The sequence below is a fragment of the Phyllobates terribilis genome, unplaced genomic scaffold (genome assembly GCF_046119375.1).
Source record: "Phyllobates terribilis strain yellow unplaced genomic scaffold, ASM4611937v1 Scaffold_36__1_contigs__length_13169755, whole genome shotgun sequence".
Classification (NCBI taxonomy): domain Eukaryota; kingdom Metazoa; phylum Chordata; class Amphibia; order Anura; family Dendrobatidae; genus Phyllobates; species Phyllobates terribilis.
In genome coordinates, this window is record NW_027362796.1 from 3,372,062 (window position 1) to 3,377,534 (window position 5,473).

The window sequence follows — 5,473 nt, forward strand, 5'->3', positions numbered from 1 at the left end:
GAGGTCACAGGAGGGGAGGAGTCAGGGGTCACATGATCAGGGGCCTCAGTGGATGCAGGACTCTGCTGTGCTGGTTGTCATGGTGCTGGATGAGCTGAAGTTTATGTGTGGGGTCAGGAGGGGTTTACAGTGTGGATGTAGCAGAGCCGCGTGTGTACGAAGTGTACGGAGCAGAGCCGCGTGTGTACGAGGCGTACGGAGCGAAGCCGTGTGTGTACGAGGTGTACGGAGCAGAGCCGCGTGTGTACGAGGTGTACGGAGCGGAGCCGCGTGTGTACGAGGTGTACGGAGCGGAGCCGCGTGTGTACGAGGCGTACGGAGCAGAGCCGCGTGTGTACGAGGTGTACGGAGCAGAGCCGCGTGTGTACGAGGCGTACGGAGCGGAGCCGCGCGTGTACGAGGCGTACGGAGCGGAGTCGCGTGTGTACGAGGTGTACGGAGCGGAGCCGTGTGTGTACGAGGTGTACGGAGCGGAGCCGCGTGTGTACGAGGTGTACGGAGCGGAGCCGCGTGTGTACGAGGTGTACGGAGCAGAGCCGCGTGTGTACGAGGTGTACGGAGCGGAGCCGCGTGTGTACGAGGTGTACGGAGCGGAGCCGCGTGTGTACGAGGTGTACGGAGCGGAGCCGCGCGTGTACGAGGCGTACGGAGCGGAGCCGCGCGTGTACGAGGCGTACGGAGCGGAGTCGCGCGTGTACGAGGTGTACGGAGCGGAGCCGTGTGTGTACGAGGTGTACGGAGCGGAGCCGCGTGTGTACGAGGTGTACGGAGCGGAGCCGCGTGTGTACGAGGTGTACGGAGCGGAGCCGCGTGTGTACGAGGTGTACGGAGCGGAGCCGCGCGTGTACGAGGTGTACGGAGCGGAGCCGCGCGTGTACGAGGTGTACGGAGCGGAGCCGCGCGTGTACGAGGTGTACGGAGCGGAGCCGCGCGTGTACGAGGTGTACGGAGCGGAGCCGTGCGTGTACGAGGTGTACAGAGCGGAGCCGCACGTGTACGATTTGTAGAGAATCCTTTGCAGCAATGACAGCCTGAAGTCTGGAAGCCATGATGGGGTTGAGATCTGGTGACTGACTCGGCCATTGCAGAATTTTCCACTTCTTTACAGTAAAAGATTCCTGGGTTGCTTTCGCACTTTGTTTGTATAAAAAAGAACCTATACATGTTTGGTATCTACTAACTCCTAATGACCTGGAGAATAATAATGGCAGGTCAGTTTTATCATATAGTGAACATGGTAAAAAAATATAATAATTGTGAAATTGCACTATTTTTGCAATTTCACCGCACTGAATTTTTTCCCATTTTCCAGCACACGTTTGGTAAAACCAATGGTGTCGTTTAAAAGTACAACTCATCCTGCAAAAAACAAGCCCTCACATGGCCATATTGACGGGAAAATAAAAAAGTTATGGGAAGAAGGGGAGCGAGAAACGAAAACGCAAAAATTGAGAAACTCAAAAAGGGGTAAAGGGGTTAATATCAAATATTTCTAAAAAAAAAAAAATAGAAAAAAGTTAGAAAATATAAGTAATGTAAGAAAACCAGCGTATGGATCTTTTCCAGCCTGGGTCCCGGGTTATCTGGCCCATTCCATCCGGTTTTGTTCATTTGGTGCGAAATCCCTTCCCAGATCCTCTGAATTCCTACATGGGATGTAAATTCCCTCAGGACCGACCCGCTGAATTCACGGCTTATCAATGAACATTTACATTTTGTTCATATTTATCCAGAACTTTGGTTTTACTAACTATGTCGGAAAACCGTTTAAATGGTTAACATTTCTGATGAATTGTATCATTTACTTTAGTTAAATGTACAATAAAGATTTTTGGCAATGTTCACACTCTGCATCTGAGTCTGAATGGTCCACAATGTACAGTATATAATCATTGTCTTATAGCATTTTATAGAGACATTCATAAACATTTAGATATATACAGTGGGGGAATAAGTATTTGATCCCTTGCTGTTTTTGTAAGTTTTCCCACTGATAAAGAAATGAACAGTCTATAATTTTAAGGGTAGGTTAATTTTAACATTGAGATATCCCAGATACTTACTCAGCTTTTATGCACACACACTGATTACAAGCAAACAGGTCACAGGTGAGGATGTTACCTTTAGTAGTCATTCAAACCCATTTGTGTCAAATTCTGTGCATGTTATCAGGCCAAAATCACAAGGGTATGTGATGTCCGCTATTTCATCTTTCTTCTCTGTTAGACTCCTAAAACTTAATATGAATAAAACTGAATTCATCATCTTTCCACCATCTCGCTCAACCCCCCCATCTGACCTATCCATCAAAGTCAATGGCTGTCCACTCTCCCCAGTCTCGCAAGCTCGCTGCCTTGGGTTAACCCCTGACTCTGATCTCTCCTTCAAACCTCATATCCAAGCCCTTTCCACTTCCTGCTGACTCCAGCTCAAAAATATTTCCCAGATTCGCACATTCTTCAACCCTGTGTTAATCCCTTCACTGGCTCTCCATTGCCCAGAGACTCCAAAACCCTAACCATGGCATATAAAGCCACCCACAACCTGTCTCCTCCAATCATCTGTGACCTAGTCTCTCGGTACTTACCTGCACGCAACCTCCGATCCTCACAAGATCTCCTTCTCTACTCCCCTCTTATCTCCTCTTCCAAACAATCGCATGCAAGATTTTTCCCGTGCATCACCCATACTCTGGAACTCTCTACCCTAACATATCAGACTCTTGCCTACCGTGGAAACCTTCAAAAGAAACCTGAAGACCCCCCTCTTCCGACAAGTCTGCAACCTGCATTAACCCTCTCTCCACCATGCTGCTGCACAACCAGCTCTACCCTCACCTACTGTATCCTCACCCATCCCTTGTAGATTGTGAGCTCTCGTGGGCCGGGTCCCCTCTCCTCCTGTACCAGTCACTGACTTGTTTTTATTCAAATTATTGTATTTGTTGTTTGCTATGTAAATCCCTGTAAAAATGAGAGACTGTTTTAAGGCATTTTATTACTTACTGCAAAGACAAAAGTTTACATACATTTCATTAGCATTTGGTACCATTGCCCTTAAACTGAATGACTTGGGTCAAATGTTGGGGATATCCTTCCACAAGCTTCTCACAATAGTTGGTTGGAATTTGGGCCCATTCTTCCTGACAAAACTGGTGTAACTGATCCAGGTTTGTAGGTCACCTTGCTTGCACCTACCTTTTCAGCTTTGCCCATAAATTTTCAATAGGATTGAGATCAGGGCTCTGGGTCATTGTCTACTTGGAAGACCCATTTCCGCTCAAGCTTTAACTTCCTGGCTGATGTCTTGAGATGTTGATTCAGTATTGCCACATAATCTTCTTTTCTCATGCTACCATCTATTTTGTGAAGTGCACCAGACCCTCCTGCAGCAAAATAACCGCACAACAGTTGGGATGGTGTTCTTAGGCTTCCAAGCTTCTCCCTTTTTCCTCCAAGCGTAACGATGGTCATTTTGCCCAAAAAGTTCTATTTTAGTTTCATCAGACCACAGAACATGTCTCCAAAAATTAAAGGAGTTGTCCAGCACTTTTTACTGTAGACCAAATATCCCCCAATGTATTTACCCTGTTCAGATAAGGGTTTTTGTAAGGGTTTTGCTTACAGGCAACACGTGACCCCCGGCTGCATCCGGCTCTTCCTTCCGCTGATGTCACATCAAGTGAGGCGCGACAAAGTACTGGACAACTTCTTTAAGGTCTTTGTTCCTGTGTGCATTTGCAAACATTAATCTGGCCTTTTTATGTTTCCTTTGGAGTAATGGCTTCTTCCTGGCTTCGGTCCGTACACCTTGTACACATGCGGCTCCGCTCCGTACACCTCGTACACTCACGGCTCCACTCCGAACACCTCGTACAGGCATACCTCCCAACTCTTGAAGAACAGAAAGAGGCAAAACTTGTCCATGCCTCTGGCCACAACCCAATCGACGCCCATTTACCATTATCTTTCTCCCCTGGCAGGAGCAGTTGTCAGAAGGGCGCTGGTAGTGAGAGAAATTCAGCAGAAGGCCAAGACTGCAGTGTGTAGAACCAAATCCAGGACTGTCCGCTGTATCCCGGACAGTTGGGACTAGAGATGAGCGGATGGATTCCTGAGTCTCTGGTCCAGTGTCTAAATCAGTGCTACCTGGCGGCTGGACGGGACACTGTGAATCTCTTATCTTTCAGGGCAGCGCAACGTCATCTGTGCGTCCTGCTCATCTCTCGTTGGGACCTGAGGATTATTTTTTGTTCCCTCATTCATAGTCGGAGCCGCAAGAACATTCACACATTGCAAAAATGCTGTGTTCTTTGTTTTCTGCAGATGTCCGCACCAAACTCCACAATAACAGTCTCTTCCCCCTTATTTGATGCGTTTCTGGTGCAGATGTGAAGCCGCGTTTTTAAGGTGCTTTTTATAGTACAGAAAAGCTTTGATTTTGCACTTAATGAAGTATTTGCATTTTTTTTAGGCTCCACATAGAAGCGTCTGAAGACGCTGCTGAACTCTGCGGTAGTGATGAGTGAGCATGTGTTGTTAACCCTTTCGGAAAGCATGCTCAGCATTTATGTTAGTGCCGCCGTAGCTGCATGTGTCATGGCATCCTGCACATGTCACAGCTGTAGATGCCGAGCACGCCGAAAATACTCTGCGAGCACGCGAGTGTGCGCACCGAAAGGGTTAACAATCCACGCTCGCTCATCACTACTCTGTGATTTTGGAGCATTTTCTCCTCGGCTTCTTCTGAAAAAAAACGCATGAAGAAAAAAAAAACGCCGCTGCATTTTTAAGTGCAGAATCAAAGCTTTTCTGTACTATTAAAAAGCGTTAAAAACTCTGCTTCATATCTGCCCCAAAATCGCATCAAATAATCGGGAAAACACATAAAAGAAACGCAGCCAACACACAATAATCAGAGAAGATTGTTACTGCGTCGTGTGGTGCGAACACCTGCAGAAAAAAAGAAGCAAAAAGAAAGCAGCATTTATGCTAGGTGTGAACACGGCCTTAGCTGTCGCCGTCTGGAGAGCCGAGCTCCTTGAGAAGATGCTGACCCGGCAGCAGTCTGCGATGCATGCGAGTGGCAGCGCCCCAGCCCCGGAGGAGCTGCTCCTGGACCAGGAGGCGTCAGGCCGAGCTGAAGCGATCACGGGAGCAGGTAGGAGCGATATCCCTGTCCCGGACGCCGCTGGCGCTGATCTGTTCCTGGTCCCCCTGCAGGAACCTCCGTCCCCGGGCGCTCACGATGCCGACCTGCTCCTAGGCCACCTGCAGGAGCCACCTGCCCCCACACCCGAATGGGTGTACGGCCGCCGGTATGGGACTGGTCCGAGTAGGTTGAAGATCAGAGCCTCCCTTTAGTGCCCGCTCCCGTGCCCTTGGTTGCCCACAGGGAAGATGGGGACCAATTCCAATGGGATAACCCGGCGGGTGACCTGATGGGTTTTCCCCCGGAGACCCAAAAGGAGGCC